This window comes from Panthera tigris, chromosome D2, assembly GCF_018350195.1.
Source record: "Panthera tigris isolate Pti1 chromosome D2, P.tigris_Pti1_mat1.1, whole genome shotgun sequence".
NCBI classification, from domain to species: Eukaryota; Metazoa; Chordata; class Mammalia; order Carnivora; family Felidae; genus Panthera; species Panthera tigris.
The window spans coordinates 54,606,984-54,632,518 of record NC_056670.1 but is presented as its reverse complement, the minus strand read 5'-3'; the positions used below and the strand labels follow the sequence as shown (position 1 = coordinate 54,632,518).

Here is a 25,535-nt window from a genome sequence, read left to right as displayed (position 1 = left end):
TTTAACTCATCACAAACAATGAAAGAACTTTACACATTTTAAATCATTTTGTTGTCATAGTTTTCATTCTCTATATATTTTAAGCCCGAAGAATTATTATTATCATTTTGTTAAGGCAACATTCAATTTTATATAGCCACATATTTATCCTTCTCAATACTATTATTCCTTTCTGCATTTCTGTTCTTCCATCTGGGCCATTTTTCTCTTCTCTGAACAACCACATTAAGTATTTTCTTTTAGTGAAAGTCTGCCTGCAATACATTCTCTCAGCTTTTTTGCTGAGGGAGGGGAGCTGCTGAAAATGTCCTTATTTTGGTAACTTTGTTACTTTGCTTTACTTTTGAAGGATATTTATGCTGGTTATAGAATTTTAGCATAATTTTTTTTTAATGTTTATTTATTTTGATTGAGACAGAGAGTGAGTGGGGAAGAGGCAGAGAGAGAGGGAGACAGAAAATCCCAAGCAAGCTCTGCACTTACAGCGTGGAGGCTGATTCTGGGCTCAAACTCATGAACCCATGAGATCATGACCTGAGTCAAAATCAAGAGTTAGTCACCAAACCGACTGAGCCACCCAGGTGCTCCTAGAATTCTAGCATAATTTATAGATAGTTTCAACAGCTTAAAGGTATCAATCTATTGCCTGCTGACTTCCACTGACTCCATTGAAAAGTCAGTTGCTGCTCCTTTGAAAATAACATCTTATTTTTCTCAGTTTGCTTTTATGATTCTTTTGAGGGGGGACCTGCGGGAGAGTCTTTAACTATGATGATCCCAAGCATTACATTCTTTGTGATTATTCTACCTAGGATCCTTGCACCTTCTTATATGTGATTTTATACTTTATATCAGTTTTGGAAAAGTCTCAGCCAATATTTTCTGAAATATTGCTACTATTCTGTTCTCTTCTTCCCTTCTGAGATTTACACACAGTTAGAACATTTCACCATGTTCTATATATTCTTATCCTTGTTCTGTATTCTTCATTCTTTTCTCTTTGTACTTTAATCTTGATACTTTCTACTTATATGACTTCTAGTTAAACTGTTTTGATGTGTTTAATCTCTTATTAAAGTCATGCATTTGTTTCTTGATTTTAGTTATAATTTGTTTCAGTTCCAAATAACCAATTGATCCTTTCAATAGGCTTTAAGTACCAGTTGAAATTCTCCATATTTTTCACCATTTTCTTAACTATATTAATTATTGTTATTTTAAGTTCCCTGATAACTCCAATATATGAATCATCTGTGGGGATATTTCTACCATCTGCTTTTAATATGGTTTTTTGGTTATGTGGAACTTTTTATAGCATTCCTAATAATTTTTACTGGATGCCAGACATTGTGCATTAAAAATGTAAAGGTTTGGAATAACACTATCTCTTTCTTGAGCCAGTTAAGTTGTCTTCTGGCACATAGATATAGTGCAAGTAGATCATCTTAATCCTGTCTAGGCTTGCTTTTAGGCTTTATTAAAGATGATTTACTTTTTTGCCATTACTTCTTAGATATTTTAGGCTTAAAGCTAAAGCTTAGATACTTAGGCTTTTCTGTGGTTTCCTCTAAAGGTCTGTTGCATTTAGACATTTTCTCCACCTTTACCAATCTCTAACTCCATCCTGCCTCCCTAGCACCCTGCAGCTACTGAATCTCTGTTCAGTTCTTTAGCCTCAAAGATGCTTACAACTTTCACAACTACAACTCAACATGGATAATAGATCTAAATGTAAATTGCAAAAGTATAAAAACTCTAGAAGATGACACAGGAGAAAATCTAGTTGACACTGGGTTTGGCAATGACTTTTTAGATACAACACCAAAAGCATGATCCATAAAAGAAAAAATTGATTAAGTTGGACTTCATTAAAATTTAAAACTTCTACTCTGCAAAATATCCTGTTAAAACAATGCAAAAACAATCTACAGTCTGAGAGAAAATATTTGCAAAATATTTGCCAAAAAAATTTTATTGAAGTTGTATAAAAGACTTTTATTCAAATATACATAGAAGTCTTAAAACTCAACAATAAGAAAACAAACAAGTAAAAAATGAGCTAAACTATGAACAAATGCCTCACCTGAGCAGATATACCAATGACAAATAAGCACATGAAAAGATTTTCAACATCATATATCATTAGGGAAATGCAAATTAAAACAAAATAGGATACCACCACACACTATCAGAATGCCTCAAATCCAAAAACTGACACCAAATACTGGGGAAGATGTGGAGGAGAATTATTTATTGCTGATGGGAATACAAATAGCACAGCACTGTCCAAGACCATTTGGCGGTTATTTACAAAGCTAAACATAGTCTTACAACACAATCTGGGAATTGTCCTCCTAAGGTATTTACCCAAATGAATTGAAAGAATTATGGTTCACACAAAGTCTACACATGAATGTCTATATAGAAGCCTTATTTATAATTGCCCAAAACTGGAAACAACCAAGATGTCTTTCGAAAGGTGAATAAGCTGATGAACACACTGTAGCACATTCATGCAGTAGAATTGTATTTAGCAATAAAAAGAAATGAGCTATCAGGCCAGAAAGACCTGGAAGAATCTTAAATGCATGTGAAGGCAATCTGAAGAGGGCTAAGGTCTCCAGTAGAATCTTGAGTAGTAGTGGTAAAAAAAAAAAAAAAAAAAAAAAAAAAAAAAAAAAAAAAAAAATCATACATCCAAACTGTGTCTTAACTTTGATGAAAATACTTCTAAATGTAATGATTAATATGTTTTTGGGAGGGGTTGCATTGACATCAGCTACAACATTAGGGAGCTACCTTTTTGTTGTTGTTGTTGTTTTAATTTAAGAGAGAGAGAGTGAGCAGGGAAGAGGAGCAGAGGGAGAGAGAAAGAGAATCTTAAGCAGGCTCCACATTCAGTGTGGAGCCTGACACAGAGTTCATTCCTACAACGCTGGGATCACGACCTGAGCCAAAATCAGGATCAACCAGGGTCACCCAGGCGCCCCAAGGAGTTACCTCTTTATCCTAGTTTGCTAAAGAGTTTTTTTTTTTTTTTTAAGATCATGAATAGATTTTGAATATCATCAACAATTTCCCCTATTTATTGACTGGTCATATTTCCAATTTGATATGTTAGTATGGTGAGTTACAATGATGGAATTTTTAGTTGTTGAACCACTGTTGAATTTCTGATGTGAACTTGGTCTGGATGTATTTTTTAGTATGTAGTTTGATTCAATTTGTTGGTACAGTGTGTTTACATCCATGCTCAAAAGTGAAATTTGCCTATAATTTTTTTCATTGATTTTATATGGCCTCATGAGTATTGAGTAGTTTCTTCTTTTTTTTTATGTTTCAACAGATTGTATATGACAGTGATTAGTTCTTTGAAAGTTTGTCAGAACTACTTATAAACCTATGTAGAGATGACATCTTTATTGTAGAGAGTAGAAATTTTAATACTGATTATGATTTTTGAATGATTATTTGACCAGGTTTTTAAAAGATTTTTTGACTTACATTTTCTTAGAAAATAATGTATTTTGGGTAAGTTTTATAAATTTATTGAATATACCCATTCAAATTACTCTCCTAGGAGCTAAATCCTTCTCTTTCTTTCTCTATCTTTTTATACTGATCTATTTAATATTAAAAAGAAAAAACCTTTTGGTGATATTATTTGTTTCTCTTATCGTTTTATTAAATAATTAAATTACACTTTTATATTATTGTTTTCTTCTATATTCTCTGGGCTAACTCTAAATTATTTTTAGCTTTGCGAGTTAAGTGCTCACTTTATTTTTCATATTTCTTGTGTTCTCATATGTAAAAAGTATAAATTTCCCTCTAAGCTCCACTTTAGCTAGCTTCATGTCACTACTCATTTATAAGTAGTGATTTCACTGGCTTTCATTTCTAAAGATTTCATAATTTCCATTTTGATTTCTTATTTGGACCTTAAGATGTTTAGAAGTGAGGATTTTGTTTCCCAAATTAATTTTTTAAGTTTATTTATTTATTTTGAGAGAGAGAGAGAGAGTGTGCAGGGGAAGGGCAGAGAGAGAGAGAGAGAGAGAGAGAGAGAGAGAGAGAATCTCAAACAGGCTCCACATTGTCAGTGAAGAGCACGACATGGGGCTCGATCTCACAAACAGTGAGATCACAACCTGAGCTGAGATCAAGAGTTGGAGCCTTATCTGACTGTGCCACCCAGGAGCCCCTCCAAATTAATTTTTAAACTATCTTTTTTGCATTGATTTTTATTTTTATTTCATGTGGGTCAGAGAACACTGTCTCTGTATTATCAGTTTTTAAAGTGTTTGTTGAAGATTCTGTTGTGTCTCAATATATAATTTTTGTAAATACTTTGTGCATGCTTGAAAAGAATACATTTTCTATGTTGGATGCAAAGTATTACATATATTTACTTAAATTTACATATAAAGTTACATAAGCATTTTTAGAAACCTTTTTTCTGGTTGAGCAACCAGTTTCTGAAACAGAGTGTGTTAGATCTTTATCAGTGGTTTGAAATTGCTTATTCTTCCTCTTAATTATACTGTTTTTTCTACATTCATGTTGAATTATAAAGTTGGACAAAGCAAAGGTCATGATTTTGATGATGGATTATTACTTTTATCACTAAGAAATTGTCTCTTTTGTTGTTAATAATTTCACATTAAACTCTACTATGATATTATCTTTGCTAGATTAGGTCTTCTCTTATATTTATTCCTATTTCTTCACTTTTAGCCTTTCATTATGACATTTTTCCAGATATCTCTTATAAACAGAATAAAACTGATTTAAAAAATTAAATCTGGGGGTGCCTGGATGGCTCAGTCATTTAAGCACCGGACTCTTGATTTCAGCTCAGGTCATGATCTCACAGTTCATGAGATCGAGCCCCGCATCGATCAGCACGGAGTGTTTGGGATTCTCTCTCTCTCTCTCTCTCTCTGCCCCTTTCCCTCTCTCTCTCTCTCTTCCCCCTCTGTCTCAAAATAAATAAATAAGCCTTAAAAAATTAAATCTGCATCTTTCATTTAATAACTATCCTTAATTATTAGACACTTCATTAAATTTATTCTTTCTTCTATCAAGTGTAGAGTTCACAAAATATTTGATGAAAATGACAAAATGCTTTTACTTCCCTTGTATCTTTTCCTATATATACTATCTACAATACTGACATGTTTCAGTTGCTATGACTGTGAAAAATTATCCCAGAATGTAATGTTAAAAAAAACACCTTGGGGCGCCTGGGTGGCGCAGTCGGTTAAGCGTCCGACTTCAGCCAGGTCACGATCTCGCGGTCCGTGAGTTCGAGCCCCGCGTCAGGCTCTGGGCTGATGGCTCGGAGCCTGGAGCCTGTTTCCGATTCTGTGTCTCCCTCTCTCTCTGCCCCTCCCCCGTTCATGCTCTGTCTCTCTCTGTCCCAAAAATAAATAAAAAACGTTGAAAAAAAAATTTTTTTTAAATAAAATAAAATAAAAAAACACCAACTTCCATATATATGGATTTTGTTGTTCACAAATTCAGACAGGGCACAGAGGGGATGGCTTGTCTCTACTCTAGAATGTCTGGTGTCTCAGTTGGAAGACTCAAAGACTGGGCACTAGACTCATGTGATAATTAATTTACTCAGAAGTCTGGTGGTGGATGCTGGCTGGGAGGTGCATTCCCTTTCCATAGAGGCCCCTCCATACAACCTCTTTTTGTGAACTAGTTTGGACTTCTGTGCTGCATGGTGGCTGGTTTTGCCAAAGTCAACTTCCCATAAGAGAGAGCTAGGATGAAGCTCTATCCTTATGACCTACCCTCAGAAGTCATAAGTGACTGCTTATGTGTAACTGCATAAGTGTTACTTCTGTGCACTCTACTGGTCAGAACAATCACAAACCTGCCCACCTTCAAAGGGAGGAGAAATAAATCATGATGAAGAATGACAAGTTTCTGAAAAGCATGTGGAACTGAAAGCATTACTTTCCTACGGATATTCCTATGTCCAGTTTTGGAAAACTCAATCTTGATAACAGTATTATTTAGAGCATATACATCAGACTAACATTAAGAAGTTCTTTACAAACAATACTTACTTAATAATAAATTTTACTAATTATATGTCCACTTTTTTTTCTTATATTTCACTCTTCTTTGCAGAAGTGCTCCTTTGACAGTTTGCTCAGAGAGGATCTGTAGGTGATAAATTCCTGAGTTGTTGAGATGTCTTAAAATATAATTTTCACCACTGAATTTGGAAGATTCTTTGGCTAAGTATAGAATTCTGGGTTTGAAATTCTTTTTCTTACCATTTTGAAGATATTGATTCATGGTTTTTTTTCTTCTTGATTTCACTATTGCTGATGAGAATCTGACCTCAATGATTCTCATTCCTTTTGTAGGTTATCTCTGATAACTTTTTGGATTGCCTCTTCTTCTCCAGGCTTTATTGAGGGGTAATTAACAAATCAAATTGTATAGAGGTAAGGTGTACACCATGATGTTTTGATATATGTATCCATTATGAGTTGTTGACCACAAAGAAGGTAATTGACATCTCTATTATAATCTCAAATAGTAGTTCCTTTTTTTTTTTTTTTTTTGCGAGCACAGTTAAGATCTCCTCTCTTAGAATTGTTTTTTAATCCTTGATTTTCTAAAATTTCACTATAAATTGTCCAAACTTCACCATACTATGTTCAATATGTCTTATTTATTCTACTGGGAAGGCTCCTTTCAATCTAAGGATTCGTATCTTTTATTTGTTATTTCTTTCCCTCTATTCCCTGTATTCTCTCCTCCTGAAATTCTTCATGGATGTTAATGTTTTTCAATTGATCTTTTGTTTCTCAATATTTAATTTAAACATTCCATCATCCCAGTATAGCCTAGAGTTTAAAAGATGGACTCTGAAAACCAGACCCTGGATTCAAATCTTGGCTCTCCTATTTACCAGATGTGTTACTTTGGATGAGTTATAGTCCTTTTGTGCCATATGTTTCTCATCAGTACAATGGGAATAATCCTAGCACATTCCTGACAGGCTTATTATGAGAATTATATGAATTTTAGATCAGTAAATAGGTTAGAACAATGCTTTGAAGATAGTAAGCCATATATATATATATATATATATATATATATATATATATATATAGTAAGCTATTCTTCTTATCTTTCTTATTATCATTCCCTCCTCCTGCCCAATGGACCAACTTACTACCCCAGTCTTCAGCTATGTCTACTCTGTTGTTCAGCCCAGGTACTGAGCTTTAATTCTCAGCAATTATATTTTTCATTTCTAAAGATGTAAGTATTTTTTGAAAAACCCATTTGTTCTTGCTTTATGTATCAAATACCTTATTATCTAAGAATATTAATTTTATTTATTCGTTATTAGTTCTTTTACTGAGTGTGAGTTTTCTTATTTGGTTTTTCTTTCAGAGTTTACAATCCTTAAGTAACTCATGACAATTGACCGTGAACTCATCCTTGCAGTTGTGATCTCCTACTAGTCCTCAGTGCAGCCTTCTTGGTGGGAGAGATGAAAGCAAGTTGCTTAGGGTTATTGCCTGTGGTATACAATGGGCAGCAGGGTGAGGATGGGCTGCCAGTTTGGGTATCTGAGTTTCTTATGTTTGGTTGCTTCTCACTTCTACCCAGTAACATCAGACATATTGCTTCATCTCAAGACGAGCTTCTGGAGAGTAAACACCTATACTGTAGCACCTGGCTTTTCATTGTATTTTATTACTATATATTATTGTATCTGTTCTCCATTCTGTACCAAGAGTCAAACATGGTAGTTGGAATATAGTAAATTCTCAGTGTTTACTAAATGCACAAATAAAGGAAAAACAGAAATTTAATTAAATTTTAAAACCTGCCATGGCTTGTTTTGAGATTTTAAGGCAAGTTACTTTAGCACACATTTATTACATGCCTCTACTAAGTATTTTATATACATTATCTAATTTAATAATATTCACAATTCAAGTAAGTGAACTATATTCATTAGGGTGTAAGTTCAGCTCCTGTTATAGAGATCTAAGATACTACAGTATATACTTGACAGCAATTTATTTCTCTCTTACATAACAACCTAGATTTAAGAAATCTAGGACTGGTATGGTGACTTACAGTGTCAGGGAACTAAACTCCTTCTGTTTCATTGCTCAGTCATTTCTAGGTTGCTACCCTTGGTTTATGCCCTAATGTGGTTCATCACTATATATTGATTCTTATCAGTAAGGATGGGAGAGGGAGAAGGAAAGGGCACAACTTTTCCTCTTTTTTTCCCCCTTTTCAAGTTTTTATTTAAATTCTAGTTAGTTAACATATATGGTAAAATTGGTTTCAGGTTGCAATATGATGATTCATTACTTACATACAACACCCAGTGTTCCTCACAACAAGTGCCCTCCTCAATACCCATCACCCATTTATCCCATCCCCCCACCTATTTTCCTCCATCAACTCTCAATTTGTTCTCTGTCATTAAAAGTCTCTTATGGTTTGCTTCCCTCTCTCTTTTTTTTTCCTTCCCCTATATTAATCTGTTTTGTTTCTTAAATTCCACATAGGAGTGAAATCATGTGTCTTTCTCTGACTTATTTCGCTTAGCATAATACACTCTAGCTCCATCCATGTCGTTGCAAATGGCAAGATTTCATTCCTTGTAATGGCTGAGTAATATTGCATTGTATATATATACAACTCTTCTTTATCTATTCATCAGTCTATAGACATTTGGGCTCATTCCATAGTTTGGCTATTGTTGATAGCACTGCTATACGCATGTGCCTCTTTGAATCAGCATTTTTGTATCCTTTGTATAAATACCTAGTAGTGCAATTGCTGGGTCAGAGGGTTGTTCTGTTTTTAACTTTTTGAGAAACCTCCATACTGTTTTCCAGAGTGGCTGCACCAGTTTGCATTCCCACCAACAGTGTAAGAGCGTCCCCTTCTCTTCATCTTGCCAACATCTGTTTTTCCTGTGTTGTTAATTTTAGCCATTCAGACAGGTTTGAAGTGGTATCTCATTGTGGTTTTGATTTGTATTTCCCTGATGATGAGTGATGTTGAGCATCTTTTCATGTGTCTGTTAGCCATCTAGATGTCTTCTTTGGAAAAATGTCTGTTTATGTCTTTTGCCCATTTCTTAACTGGATTATTTATTTTTGGGGTGTTAAATTTGGTAAGTTCTTTATAGATTTTGGATACTAACCCCTTATTAGCTATGTCATTTGCAAATATCTTCTCTCATTCTGTAGGCTACTTTTTAGTTTTATTGATTATTTCCTTCACTGTGCAGAAGCTTTTTATCTTGATGAAGTCCCAATAGCTCATTTTTGCTTTTGTTTCCTTTGCCTCTGGAATGTGTCTAGTAAGAAGTTGCTATAGCCATGGTCAAAGACATTGCTGCCTGTGTCCTCCTCTAGAATTTTGATGGTTTCCTGTCTCCCATTTAGGTCTTTCATCCATTTTCAATTTATTTCTGTGTGTGGTGTAAAAAAATGGTCCAGTTTCATTCTTCTGTATGTTGCTGTCCGGTTTTCCCAACACCATTTGTTGAAGAGACTGTCTTTTTTCCATTGGATATTCTTTCCTGCTTTGCCCAAGATTAGTTGACCATATAATTGTGGGTCCATTTCTGGGTTTTGTATTCTGTTCCATTGATCTATGTGTCTGTTTTTGTGCCAGTACCATACTGTCTTGACTTGAGATCTGCAGACATCTCTTATACTCATGTCTCATGGGCCAGACTAAGTCACGTGACCTAATTGCAATGGAGCCTGAATCTTTATTTTTGGCAGTCTTATGTCCTATTAAATTGGAGAGTTCTGTTACTATAGAAGAAAGTAAGAATTAACATTTGAAACCATTACTGTTTATATTTTAATGGAATCTAAGAATACAAAAAACATTTCCAATTAAATTGTGACAATACTTTATCACTTAGAATTTTTATTGTGTATTTATTGAAGTAGAACTTTTTGATTCATTTAGACATGAATTGAATTATATGCCACTTTTGTCCATACATAAAAAAATATATAAAAGAGATATGTAAGCAAAAGAAATAATTTAAGATATTTAAATTTTTTCTTCATGTTCAGAGTGTGACTATTCTCAAATCGCTTAACTCAGAAGCATAAATATCTGAGTTTTCTACACAGTGTTATCCTCTGTATCATAAAGAATGCTTGTAACATATAATTTTTGTAAAAAGTGCCTCATTATTGGGGCACCTGGGTGGCTCAGTAAGTTAAGTGTCCAACTCTGGATTTCAGCTCAGGTCATAATCTCACGGTTTGTAAGATCTAACCCTGCACGGGGCTCTGCTCTGTCAATGTGGAGCCTGCCTGGGATTCTCTCTCTCCCTCTCTCTCTGCCTCTCCCCTCTTGTGCTCTCTCTCTGAAAATAAATAAATTTAAAAAGTGCCTATTATTTCCAGTATTTTCTTACAAACAGCTGACATCCATTCTGCAGATTTTGATGCTGGCTATGACTAAGAAAAGCTAGTAACTTAGTACTGATTCTGGACATCTCTGGATCTAACTAAAAATTGGGGTCTTATGAATATAGAAGGGGAGAATGAGTATTAGGGGACAACTAACAGTCTTAGCAACATGGTTATCACTTCCATACTATAATTACGAGGTAAATGAAACCCAGAGAATGGACAAATTTGCCCACTGACACACAATTACTAAGTCGTGGAGCCAGAATCAGGTCTAGGTGTGTCCAGCTTTACAAGACTACTCTAAAACACAAATCTGGAATTGATGAGGCTTTGAAGAAACTGGCATACTCATATACTGTTGGTGGGAGTGTAAATTACTATCATATTTTAGGGAATACAATTCAGTAGAAAAAGAATTGATGTGTTTCTGTTTAATTCCAATACTTCTATGAATTGAGTCTATAGAAGTATCAATATAAACGTGCAAAAATACACATATAAGGTCTACATTAGTGAGTCACTTGTTCAGACTTTAAATTAGACACGTACTGCAAATAAGGGTAGGGGGGTGGTGGCAAGTAGGTTTGAATTTCAGAGCCAGCAGTGGTAATACTGTCGTTGGTGCAAGCCATAGCGTCTACAACCAGTAGTCACACTACCAACGTCCCCACTACACCAGTTCTGTGATGGGATTTTGAGACTTGGTCTTGTCAGTCTCCAAGGTAGGTTCTCTGAGCATCCCAGAGATTCTGTGAGTTGCCTAGTATTTTTCAGTGAATTCTTTTTCTCCTTAAACTGTTACATTGGTTTCTACTGATTGTAACTAACAACTGTGACTGATAAACTGACCTCATTTGTTTTCCTCTAAAGTGCCAAATCCTTACTGCCTTAGGACATTTGCTCTGGTGCTCCCTCTGCCCTGATCTCACCCGGCTGGTTCCTTTGTATCACTCAGGATTTAGGTCAAATGTCATCCTTTAGAAACAGCTGAGATCCTCCACAGAAAGAAGTGCTACATCCACACTTTTCACTCTTCATCAAATATCCACGTTTTCTTTTCTTCACAGAACTTACTAGTAGGTGAAATTATTTAGTTCACATTTATTTGTTTACTTGCTTATCTTCTCCTCCACACCAAAAGAAACTGCAGAAATTACCTTACCTGGCAAAGAGGCACATAGTGTGGGCACAGTAATATTTGCTGAATTAATAAATGATGAATGAATTTTATATCTTTGTCTTGTAATACTTACGAAATTGGGAATATCCTTTGAATATTCATCAATTATTTGGTTAAATAAATTGGGGCACACCATGCAATGGAATATTATGCACCTATTAAAAAGATGGGTTATGGGGTGCCTGGGTTGCTCAGTCAGTTGAGTGTCCGACTTTGGTTCACATCATGATCTCACAGTTTGTGGGTTTGAGCCCATATCGAGCTTTGTGCTGACAGCATGAAAGCTGCTTCAGATTCTCTTTCTCCCTCTTTCTGCGCCTCTCCTGCTCATGCTCTCTCTCAGGAGTGAGTAAACATTAAAAAAAATTTTTTTAAAGACGGGGTACATTTTATATATCTTAACATAGAAAGAATTCCACAACACTGCCAAGTAAAACAGTCACATGTAAATAAAAGTAAATATAAAGTGATATTTCATATGTGTAAGATGCCTAGAAATTATATGGGAAGATACTAAACAAATTGTTAAGAAAGAGAAGCCTCCGGGGTGCCTGGGTGGCTCAGTCGGTTGAGCAACTGACTTCGGCTCAGGTCATGATCTCACGGTTCGTGGGTTTGAGCTCTGCATCAGGCTCTGTGCTGACAGCTTGGAGCCTGGAGCCTGCTTCGGATTCTGTGTGTGTGTGTGTGTGTCTCTCTCTCTGCCCCTCCCCCACTTGTGCTCTGTCTCTCTCTCTCTCTCTCTCTCTCTCTCTCAAAAATAAATAAAATGTGAAAAAAAAATTTTTTTAAAAAGAAAGAGAAGCCGCCTACTTCTTGCCATATATATATATGGCAATAATCATGTATGCATTGAGTCTTTGGGTTTCAAACAAACAAACAAACAAACAAACTGGTCTGAAAAAGATAGATTTATTAGAAAAATATTAAGGTCTGATATCCTTTGTAATGAAAGGAAAACTTGAACACACAACTACTGAAAGGGCAGAAAGGATACTGGGTCTCAGAAACTCCCAGAAACAAAGATATAAAAATTTTCAGATCTCTTTCCATCGGTCTCTTACCCCAGCTTCTCTATGCATGTCAGCTTCACTCTGTCTCACTGCTATCCTTCTGCTTCCCAAGTCTCCAGAGGGGAATGGTGGCGACACACTAGAGAAATCTGCTCTCTTTAGCTTCATCGAAGACTTCTTAGAACCATCTGTAGAGCACTTTCCTGTAGTTTGTCCTAGGTGAAGGAGGAAGTAGTAATGGGGACAGTTTGTAAAAAAGCACATACATGACATTTAGACCGGGGCTCTGAATTCTCTCGCCTCAACAGAATACATTTATAATAATGTAAATGATGTAAGATTCCAGCATTGGACATACATGGTGAAAACTTTTACATTGTCATTAGGGTAACTGACTCTGTCTTCTAGAACACTCATGTCTTTGTGTTCACATAATCTACAGGCAACAGCTTATCTTTAAGCATTGTTGAGAAGTCTTCCACAAACAATTTGGGAGCTGTATGTAACTCTGAATAGGGACTGGCAATAGTTGTAGTACTGCACCATTTCTCATAAACCTTGGTTGAATCTTAATCACAGTTATTTGGATCGTCAATATTTTTACAGAATATTTTTGCCCGGTCAGTCCCATAAAAATCCATAAGGTAATGTTTTAAAATTGTTAATATATTGGAGTAGACTACCTGCTGGTTTGTTTTATTTCAGTCTTAACAGAATAAAGGATTATTGCCTCTTCAAAGCGACTCAAATGTCCATCAACTGATGAACGGATAAACAATAACGGGTATAGCCATACAATGGAATATTATTTGGCCATGAAAAGAAATGAACTACTGATGAAGTACTAATATATGCTACAAATAGAATAACCTTGAAAACATTATACAAAGTCAAAGAAGCCAGGCACAAAGGACCACATATTGTAGGATTCCATTGATATGAAAAGTCTAGAAGAGGTAAATCTGTAGAGAAACAAAGTTATTACTAGTTGCCTAGGTCTTGGGTGGGGGGGAAGAAATGGGAAATTCAAAGACAATAGCTAAATGGTGTGGGGTTTCTTTTCATGGCAATAAAAATGTTCTAAATTGATTTGGGTGCTAGATGCATGATTCTGTGAAGATACTAAAAGCCAATTAATTGTACAGATTAAATGACTGAATTTTATAGCATGTGAATTATATATCAATAAGGCTGTTTTTTAAAAATGTATCCATACAAAATATATAAAGAATTTATAAAACTCAACACCCAAAAAACAAACCATCCAATTAAAAAATGGGCAGAAGACATGAACTGACATTTCTCCAAAGAAGATATCCAGATGGTCAACAGACATATGAAAAGAGGTTCATCATCACTTATCATTAGGGAAATGCAAATCAAAACTACAATGGGATATCAGCTCATACCTGTCAGAATGGCTGAAATCAACAACACAAGAACCAACAGGTGTTGGCAAGAGTGTGGAGAAAAAGGAACACTCATGTGCAGTTGGAATGGGAATGCAAACTGGTGCAGCCACTTTGGAAAACAGTATGGAGGCTCCCCAAAAAGTTAAAAATAGAAGTACCTTATGATCCAACAATCACCTTACTGCACTACTGGGTATTTACCTGAAGAATGTAAGAACACTAATTCAAAAGGATACATGCATCCCTATTTTTATAGCAGCATTATTTATAATAGCCAAGATATGGAAGCAGCCCAAGTGTCCACCAACTGATGAATGGAGAAGGAAGATAGATACACACACACACACACACACACACACACACACACACACACAGAGTGAAATATTACTCAGCCATAAAAAAGAATGAAATCTTGACATCTGCAATGACACAAATAGAGACAGAGTATAATGCTAAGTAAAATAAGTCAGTCAGAGAAAGACAAATACCATATGATTTTACTCACATGTGGAATTTAGGAAACAAAACAAAAATGATAATGCTTGAGAGGGATGGTGGCAGAAGAGAGAGGCAAACCAAGAAACAGACTCTTAACTACAGAACAAACTAATGGTTACCAGAAGGGAGGTTGGTGAAGGGGTGGGTGAAAGGTGAAAGGTATTAAGAGTACACTTATTTTGATGAGCACTGAGTAATATATTGAATTTTTGAATCACTATATTATACACCTGAAACTAATATAACACTGTATGTTACCTACCCTGGAATTGAAATTTAAAAATATAGAGTCCTTAAACAAAAAAACAAACAAACAAACAAACAAAAACATGTATCCATAGACAATAGGTAAAATTGGCAGGGTTGTATTTCAATAAAATTTTATTTATAAAAACACATGACTGGCCCATGGGCCATAGTTTGTTGATCTCTGTTCTAGAGTAATAAAATCTCATAACTTTTGGCTGGGTATTGACCCACTAGGAAAAAAAGTATTACTATTTCCAGCTTCTCTTGTAGAAGCTTGTGTTCAATTTTTGGGAACTGTCCTTAAATGGAAGAGGTGTGCCGTTCTTTGTAGGTCTCTATCCTTCCTGTTCACTAGAATGACTGGAGCTCTTGCAGCCATCTTGGACCAGGAAATTACTTTGAAAAATGGAAGTCACACACAGTGGGGCAATAAGGTCGGAGGAGCCTGAAATCCTCACCCCATGAATCACCATACTAATCCCAAGATAATTTCACCAGATTTCTTGAAAGAAAAAAATAAACTTGTCATATTAAAAACATAATGACTTTTATTTTGGTGCTTTCTATTACTCTGTGCTCATGGCTGAACCTAGGTCCAACTACTAAAGCCTTGAAGAGTTAAAAACTAGCTCTGCTTCCTAAAAGGATTTTAGGAATCCTTCCTAAAAAGGATTCCTCTGCTCTACAGGACAGGAAAAAAAAAAAAAAAAAAAAGGCCCTGGAGGGGTTCAGCTTTACCTTGACATGATTAGAATAATGTCTGAAGAGCTCTAAAAAAGTGTTACAAACGAGCTCTAAATATAATATGCTTACTTTTGTTCTTGCAAAGACACAGGGCTACAGTCACAAGCATATCTTCTCCATAAAGGTATGAGGCATGAAGCAGGCCTAATATTTTCATGACCCTCCCCCAAAGTATCTCTGTGTTATAGAGTCACACTGGTATATACTGAATGTTTGTTCTCTTAAAATTCATATGTTGATGCCCTAACCCCAAATGTTGCTGTATTTGGAGATGAGGCCTCTGAAGACTTAAAGTTAAATAAGATAAGGGTGGGGCCCTGATCCTATAAATTAGTGTCTTTATAAAAAGAAACACCAAAAATACCTCCCATTCCCTCCCTTCTCACACAGGCACTGAGGAAAGGTCACGTGAGGACATAGCAAGAAGGTGGCCATCGGCAAGCTAGGAAGGGAGTTCTCACCAAAAACTGAATTGCCCAGAACCTTGACCTTGGACTTCCAGCCACTAGAACTGTGAGGAAATAGTTTTGTAGTATAAGCCGCCCCAGTCTGTGGTATTTTGTTATGGCAGCCTGAGCAGCCTATACACACTCCAAAGGGAAGGTGTGGAAAAGAAGGTTCTGCTTCAGCATCATTTTCCAATTACCCTCTGACACTATCCACTTCAATACTGACAATCATAAGCTGGCTTCTCATATTCGGGACCTGCCTGAAATTTCAACTTACCTCTTACTCTTATGGGTGATTTGGAGGGTTTTGGAGGTTCCGTGCTGGGATGCCTTCTGACTGCAACTCCTGTGACATGCAGAATGACCAACCATCCTGAGTTGCCTGGGACCGAGGGATTCCTGAGACTCAGGACTTTTGGTACTAAAGCATGGAGAGTTCCAGGCAAACTTAGACAAGTTGGCCATCCTAGATGGGCAATGGAAATATCCCCCATTCTGCTCCTTCTATAGCCCCAGACTTTCTGATAATCCCCACCACATAAACTCCCTCAGTTGGAGTCCCATTTCTCTTCTAGGAAGTCCTCTTGGGCAAGAGTCAAAAGAGCCCCAGGCCAGCTCTCTCATTCCCACATGTGGTACACATTTGGTGCACGAGAAACACTCGAACATCATTTGCCCTGACAAACTATGGGAGTGACAGCTGATCCCAACATAGCAACTCTTCTTTATTCCTCTGCCCAAACTTCTCACTGACCCATTTCTCCTACCTTAGGATTCTCAGATGTGAGTCAGGCACTACTGTACTTCTCAAAACCCAAGGGAGACATATCAAGTTCCCTAAGTAGTGCCTTTGGAGCCCCACTCGGTAGACTTGACGGGGAGTGAGGAAGCATAACAATGGCCCTCTCCAAAACTCATGAAATCACCTCTTTTATAATATTCTAAGCCTTGAAATTGGTGACAATCTCCAATAATTGAAAAGCCAGTTTTTGGACTGTGGTTACCAAATACAGGGAGCAAAACTGACCAAGGGCCCCAGAGGCTACCCTCTGAAATCTTCTGCCACATTTGCACCAAAGAGCCAGCTTTCCATGGACTGCTCCAGCCAGGGACTGAATGCAGCATAGATAATAAGGCAGACTCCTTCCTAGGAGGACTCCTCTGATGGCAGTTTTAGCTTGAGCATTCCCAACAGCCTTGCCAAATCTTCCTTAGACTGTTCAGCAGCCTGAGACACTTCCACCAACCTCGTCCGACCTCCTTCACAGAGTTTCAGACTTGCACCAGTCTGATGGCTCTCTCAGCCTTCTCTCCTTTCTCTTTCACAACTGTTTCCTCTAACAAATTCTTGTGCACTTAATCTCATCTTAACTGTTTCTCCGAGGGCCCAGACTAACATAAAGATATTTCCTTTGAGAGGCGCCTGCGTGGCTCATTCAGTTAAGCATCTGACTTCGGCTCAGGTCATGATCTCGTGGTTCGTGGGTTTGAGCCCTACATTGAGCTCTGTGCTGACAGCTCAGAGCCTGGAGCCTGCCTTGGATTCTGTGTCTCCCTCTCTCTCTCTCCCCTCCCCTACTCACACTCTGTCTCTTTCTCTCTCTCTCAAAAATAAACATTAAAATTTTTTTTAAAAAGATACTTCCTCTGAAAACATGCATCTTGTCAGGACCTCACTTGATGTTTCGTAGTTGTTGTATTACAGTGCTGCAGGCAACACTCCCACTCCAGTATCCAGTTATGCTACTAATTACAGGATGAACGAATGATATGGTAAGAGGGAACCCCAGGGGAATCTATGGCATTTTACTTTTTTTGTTGTTCAGAACACTCTAGGTTTTGTCAAAATATATGTCTAATTTGTAGGAGTATAATGCTGAAATTTTGGTAAGAATTATCATAGTGTGTGCTCAATGTGTGAGTGGGAACATTGTATATGCAAATCTATTTGAGTGGGCAACAGGTCTTGTGCCAAGACTTAGATAAAAGGTTGTTACATGCTAACTTGGAACTACAAAGCAACCTCAACCCCAATATCCCCCAATATCAGCATTTTCCTTTATTCCCCTACATTTTATATTTTCTTCCTCCCCAATCCCTTCTCATTCTTCTCTTCTATGTTTTCACTGTATTTCTGTGCCACTCCTTGAGAGGTCACTAAAAAGCAACAGTGGGAAGCAGAATACAGAAATAGAGAATGAAACCTTTATTTTGCACAGTCTAAACCTGATAAATAGCTTAAAGCTGTACCCCCAAAGAAAGCAGAATAAAAATAGCTTTTTATACTTGTTCTCCAGAATTTCAAGTGCCCCAAATCCTTCTCTTTCTCTTAGAAGAAAAACTTTGATTGTAGGATATCTTTATACAAAGGTGTGTGAAAAACATCAATACCAAAACTGTATTTTGATAACATCCTGACAAAAACCAATGCTTTTCCTAACAGAATTCCTGTAATTTGTGTCAAGGACTGTCATTGGTCAAAATCTGGCAATATGCCTTTGTCTTCATTATCGCAAGCAATTAAAAACGATTTGCTGCGGTCAATTTGTTTATTTCCCTATATGAAAAAGATATTGTAGCAGATATAAAAAATAAAAAGAGAAGAAAAGAATTAAATGGCCACTCTTCAAATATTATCATTCTTAATTCTGATGTATTTGTTTAGTGCTTTTTTCTATACATAATTTATTTTTACAAAAATATTGCCTCGCTCCCATGATATCCAGCACTGGGCTCTGTCCTTCCCTGAGGACACGGTGCCCCTGGGACCTTTGACACCCAGGGGTCTCAGAGTTCCCATTCTAAGGAGGTGTTGGGGTGTGTGTGGCTATTTCCCCACCTGGTGGCCTCTCTGTAAAAGAAAAAGAAAAAGAAAACAAAACAAAACACAGCAAAAAGAAAAAAAGACCTCACTGGCTATTCACACTTCAGTATTTGAAAGCTGATTATAGTTAATGTTGACATAAGACCAAAGTACTGGTTCTCAGTCATATTCTAAAGAAATGGAAACCAAGAGAAACAACTGATTTGGTGGAAAACCCAAAATAATAGCTGTCAGTCCTTTATCAAGACCGACTGGACGATGATGACAGGCCTCGAATGGTCTGAACAGTCTTGACTTTACAAGTGCCCGACAGGAGTTAAAATGTTTCCCAGCTCCAACAGTCAGTGCCCAATCCCCACAGTTAACCTGCGGTCGAGGTCAGCAAGAACCCTTCATGTGCAGACTCAAGGGGTAGGAGACCAAGTGAGATCCCAGGGCACTGGGTTAGTTTAGGTGACCCGGCACACAGTTCGGTCTGTGTCCACCGCAAAGACCACGGTGGCTTGGCACCATTCAGTGGGCAAATGTTGCCGAGCTGAAGGTGAACGCCCTTGCCGAAGCAACCTGCCAGGATGCAAGCACCAGAGATTGGGATTTTGCTAAACGTAGGCATTACGGAGATTTAAAAGGCTCCGCAGCCAAACTGAGGGGGTCAGACCAGCTCCAATACAAGCTGAATGACCTTAGACAATTCACTTGCCCTCTGCGACCCTTAATGTCTCCATAATGGAAAGGATAAAATTTCTTCCTCCTGGGCCTGGTGGGAAGAAAGGATTTAAATGGCACGGCAATGCTGATGTCGAGCACAACACAAGACACTTAAAACTTGATACAAGAACTCGTTAGTGAATAAGACCCAACCTTTCCTGTCACCGTCTCTACCGCACCCGCTTCCGGAGCCCCTTCACCTCAGCCGAACGCGAATCCCTCCGCGCTCGCGTCACTTCCGGGAGACTTTGGTCGGGGCTCCTCGACATACCCGGATGCAACTAACATGGCTGCCATCAGTGAAGGGCCGCAGTGGAGTTCGAGTCAAGAGCTGCCCAGAAAGCGCTCAGAGTTGGGCCTTCAAGGAGGCCTGTCAAAGGACAAAAGATGAGATTACTAAGCGGCAGGGTACTCCAAAAGACCTAAAAAATGTGCCTCCGCGCTTCCTGTTAACTTGCCGCCAAGTGTTTCTAAATGAGCCGCCCCTCTTGGCAGGGTGGGGCCTCGCTTCTTACCCAGGCTTACCCTGTGTGCCGGGTTTTGGTTTCTGTCTCTCCGCGTAGTCCTGGAGTTGGGCGGGCACCGCGGGGGCTAGCCCGGGAGGAAGGGGCGTGCCGGAGGCGAGGACGGAGAGAGGCGGGGCACGCTAGGAAATTGGGGGCGGCAGAGGTTTGGGGCGCCCGACTAAGTGCCCTCGAGCTGCCGTGCGCGTTGGAGTCTTGTTCCTGGTCTTTTGGCCCGACATGCACCTTGCCGTGGGGCTCTTACATTTGGCCATCGGGCTGTTCCCTGCCGACCCAACCATACTCAGCTTTAGACTTTGACCCTCGAATAATATCCGGGATGTGATTGGTCTTTAAAAATCCCAAACATAAGCAAACTAATAATGTTAGTTTTAAATTTCAGAATTAATAGGGAAACTTAACATGTTGAATATTGGGTTATTTTTCTTTTAAGGTTTAAAGTTGGATAACATATTAGAGCTTGTGAGATTTCTTAACAAAAGCATTCTTACACTAACGGGTACAAGAGAATAAAATAATATTTAAAATATTCAGAAAATTGTTGCACTTCGCTACTGCGTAGTTGTCATGATGAAACACAAAGACACCGGAATTGTACCTCGTGATAAGACTCTAATTGCCAGAGGCTTCTGCAAATACAATAATTCTAAATATAGATATATTCGTTTAGGTTAGTTCTCTCCAGTTTTGTCTCCGGGTGAAACCAGAACAAATGTGAGTTGATTGGTTAACATTTCCTAGTAATTAAAATTACTTTTTAACTGCTTAACTGTATATCTGTTGCATTCAGAATCTCAGTTGAAACTATGTAATGAACTCACAGTGTGAAATGTACATATAGAATGTAATAAACTCATGATGTGAAATATACATATAGAATGTTATTTTTATAACAAAAATATAGAAGCTAATATGTAAGGCGGGTTGACTCTATATAACACGGTGTGTTATCATTTAGATTTTCACTTAAACTCCCCAAATTAGAAGAGCTGACCAGAAAGACTTAAAAAAGAAATGTAGATATTTAACCATTCTCTAAACATGCCATTGTTTGAACAGAATACAAATGGCATTAGAAAGCACCTGGGATTTATTTTTACAATTATATACTACATTCAAGGCACTGAGTTGATAATGAATGGGAAAGTGCTTTACAACATATAAAGGAATATGTTGATTATGAACAGTACTCTCACTCTTCTGACCAAATCATGTCTTCCTAGGGTAGGTACATTTTAACCTCCAAAACTTGTGGTTCTTGTACAAGTATTAATATATATGGTTGTAATAATATTTTATAGAAAGCAAAAATAAATGAACTGTTTATGCATTTTGAATATTCTTTCCTTGTTTATATATATGTTGTTTCAGGTTGTGTTTATAAATGCATTCATATACATCAGAGTCCTTAGTAACTTGATAATCATAGTTGGTGTCAATTCTTATTTTTTGTATGGTTTTTTTGCAGGTAAGTCTACTGGGTTCTTGGCATAGTACCATATGGACCTGGACAAAGCATTGTTAAGGTGGAAATTTTTATTAATCAGCTCAAATATTTGACCAGTCTATTTATTTTCAGTATTTTAGTTAAATAACTAGATGTGGGCTTGGTATAGTGAGCAATATTTGTAGGATAATTGGTCACTTTAAATTTCCTACCAAATGTGAAGTTTGATCTCAGATAGTTTTTGGCACTTACCGTATGCCAAACTCGTTAAGTCCTATACGTGCATTATCTTACTTAGTACAATGTCATGAATTAGGTCTGTTAAACTGTTTTTTACAGATGGAGAAACTGAGTCAGAGGATAAAGTTCCTTGCCCATGGTCCTAAAACTAGAACCATATTCTAGAGCCTTTCTCTGCATATATCTGAAGACTTTGGTAGAAGAATAAGAATAGAACTCAGAACCTGGACTCATACTACCTACCCTGCTTTGTAAATTAGTGCAAGTCATTTAACCTGTCTGAATTTCATTTTCCTCTCCTATAAGAAACGAACACTTTCAACTATTGTATTTAATTGAATCTTGCATCATCAAGAATCCTTAAGAATGCCTTCACCATTGTCTCCCATATTGTCTTCCAAGCTTCTGACACCTGTTCCTTGAGTTTTGACACGCATGTGCAGGCAGTGACAGCTCTCCCTTTGAGCACAGCCTGGTCTGACCACGTTGTAAGATGTGGCTGTTTTCACAGCATCAAAATGTAAAATAAGGTGCTTCTTGGAATTGGTAATATATACATAGTAGATGATCTCTGAGCTCCTTTCAACCCCAATTCTGTGACATCTCTGACAATCTAATACTTTACTGCTGGTTTATGTATTTTTTAATGTGAATGCTCCAAGGTAAAACAAGCTTCTTGGTAATGGAAAAGTGGGAACCATTCCTGTCTTTTTCATTTCTAAATCTTCACTTCCCAGAACAATGCCTAGCAGGTAGTAAATGCTCAGTAAATATTTGCTGAACAAATTAAGCAAATCTTCACATTATAAATACAGCTTTTTAAAAAATTGTGTTTGACCTGAATTTGACATAATATAGAGTGGTATTAACAGTGAAAAAATACTTTGCTAACATTTTTTGCATTCAGGAAAATACTCTTATAAATAACAGTGGTCATTGTTTCCAAACATCTTTTCTGTGCGTTGTTATTGGTTGTCATCAAGTGTGTGGTACATTTTGTTCCTTGAAGAGGTATAGTAAAAATTGAAATGCTGGCATATAGACTTTTAAACAAGGAATCAAACTGGTTTTTGTTTTGTTTTTTAGTTAGCAAAAGTATAGGAACATTGGTTAATATATAGAGATTTTTATTTTAACAAAAGTTGGGAAAATGTTACTTGATACCTTCATTAAATTTTGATGAGTATTCTGGAGGTGATTAACCATACCATCCTTCTAAATACACAAATAGTATTTAATGTGTCTGAGTTATGAATGCTAAAAATAAACTATAGTTGAAAGACATTTTGAAACTGTGTGAACAGGCAGAAAAGCGTTCAAGTTTTGAGGTGGCTAAGTGTAAGATAATGTAACTGAAGAGATTATCCCAACTATATTTATAGTATGTCTGATGACGGCTGTACTTTCCGTTAGAACCACGAAGGAGACACAGGAATTATTATAGAGTTGTAGACAGTTCTCGGGAGATAATCAGCTAAGTGTTCTGCTGTGGCCAGAAAAACCAACAACATGTGAAATATCATCGGAAAAGGATTTGGGAAAATCAACCAAAAATATCATACCCTGAAAAAACACAATGGTCTCTCTAAAATGAGACACAGACAGTTATTTTATATTCATGATGGATAGGTCTAGAATGTTCCAAATCTCTAATTCTATAGCTATAATGACTATAGCTACGGTTTTCCTCACATAATTCTGGAAAGTCTACATGCTTGCATACCGAACTTTTAAAGACTAAATACTTGGTAGTCGAATTTACATAGCTACTAAAATCTCTGCCACTAAAATGAAACCCTGTATCACATTATATTATTACTGAATGAACATTAACCACTACCTTCTCTGAATTTCCACTATCGGTCTGCTTTTCTCAGGGCACCTTTTCATAGAAAATGCAGTTTTTACTCATTTATGAGTTACCGCCTGTGCAGTAATGAGGAGGGAATAGTGTTCACTTAATTCATTGCAAAGGCTGTATAAATGTATATTTTCCTGAATCCCCAAACTCAAAGGAGAATAAGGCCAAGGGCTCACAGGACATTATGAGTTCAAATAAAATAATTAATTTTATGAGGTTTTTATGGAAATTTATGTATATCGATTAAATATTCCTGTACATTTTGAAGAACTGAAGGACGACTGATATTTATCACTGAATTTGGAGCAAATATGTTCTTTGAATTCAAACTCTAAAGGATGTTTTAAAGTACCTAATGGTAATGCTTTGTACCACCTCAAAATAGTGTTTTTCTTTAAAATTTCTATTGTTTTCCCATCTTTAAAACAAAATCTTTTTGCTTCCCTGTAAATAAATCCTAGTAAGCCGCTTATCCCTTTCCTGGGCTGCCAACTAGGTTGACCTGCCAATTATGACTTCATGTGACTTCATCTAGAATAAAATCCTAGGATACATTTATTTTGTCTTGTATATTTTCTCCACATGTTTAGGAATTTATGTCAAATATATATGATTTAGAAAGTTTGACATTTGTATAAAATCTTAGTGAATCAAAATAATAAAATCAGGCACGGGACACTTGAAAGTAACCCAGAAACAAAATTTTAAAACCTTCTCAGGTTGGGCGCCTGCGTGGCTCAGTTGGTTGAGCATCCCACCTTGACTTCAGCTCAGGTCATGATCTCGTGGTTCATGGGATCTAGCCCTGCACTGTTAGTGTAGAGCCTGCTTGGGATCTGCCCCTCCCCTGTTTGCACATGCACTCTCCCCCTCTCTCTCAAAATAAATAAACTAAAAAATAAATAAATAAAATATTCTCAGGTTATTTACCTATAGCAAAAGTGGATTTATAAGCATCACATTTAACCTGTACAGCAAGTAAATTCCTTAAAAGTTTTTAGAAAAGGAATACAAATAAAATGTTGCTAATTCATTATCGGTTTTAGTTTGGTATATTGAAGGTAAAGAATTTTACAAGTTCACAACCTTATTTTTCAGATCCTGATTTTTTCCCTTTGAGATCTCAACCATGACTTCTTCTAATATAGGGTGCTCAGAAATGTTATCGTGCAAGTTGGTGAAGAAATATTACATCTCCTTTCTAATATTTATTAGAAAATCTTTTTTTTTTTTTAAAGTAACCTCTACACCTGTTGCAAAGCTTGAACTCACCACCCTGAGACCAAGACTCAAGTGCTCCACCAACTGAGCCAGCCAGGTGCACCAGAAAATCATTCTTTATAATCAAAAGCTTAAGGCTTGATGACCCATTTTAATAGAAAATTCTTTTTATGCTCTGCCTCCCAATTTGGTGACCGTGAGAAGTCTCTTGTTTCACAAATGACACTTATGAATGCCTGCCCAGGGCTGAGAGACAGACATGAAAAGATCACTGTATCTTGCAACAACCCTGGAAGTATCTATATGAGAGTGACATTTAAACATGTAAGTGCAATGAAGGATGATCTGTACTGTGAGGAGAGTATGTACAGGGTAGAGAGAGACACGGGTGATCCTTCCTGAGGTCTAGAGCGTGCTAAGAGGGAGGAGAGTGGCTTCATAGAACTGTGATACCTTGGATAGCCAGGTTCCTTTGAGGAAGCACGCTAAACATTTGGGGGGCTGTGTTCCCCAACAGAGACAGTGTTAGGATAGGACAGTTTATCACTGGACTAGACTCTCCTAAGCAATGTTATTAGCATTCTTGGCTCTATCATCCTTTCCCACCAACTAGCCTCAGTCGGCATCACAAGGAGCAGTTGGCTTCCTCACTCCTGGGCTCTGATCTTCATGCATGTTCAACACAGTCCGACTGCACCACTTTCGGGCCCT

The 25,535-nt window shown here is 37.2% G+C and overlaps 1 protein-coding gene and 1 non-coding gene across 2 annotated transcripts in view; one reads left to right on the top strand and one right to left on the bottom strand.

Annotated features, from left to right (window-relative positions):
- The window catches only part of ZNF518A (zinc finger protein 518A), a 68,927-nt gene extending 48,782 nt beyond the window's left edge, over positions 1-20,145 (bottom strand). The window contains exons 1-3 of the mRNA XM_042959985.1: positions 20,057-20,145; positions 19,685-19,901; positions 12,699-12,862 (exon numbers count right to left, since the gene is read on the bottom strand). The gene's annotated coding sequence lies outside the window, so the exon portion shown is untranslated. The remainder of the gene's footprint in view (positions 1-12,698; positions 12,863-19,684; positions 19,902-20,056) is intronic.
- On the top strand, positions 18,707-18,795 carry LOC122232252. Its single transcript, XR_006209590.1, has one exon. It is a non-coding gene; the product is annotated as a small nucleolar RNA SNORD88 (small nucleolar RNA).
- Positions 20,146-25,535: the final 5,390 nt, after the last annotated feature.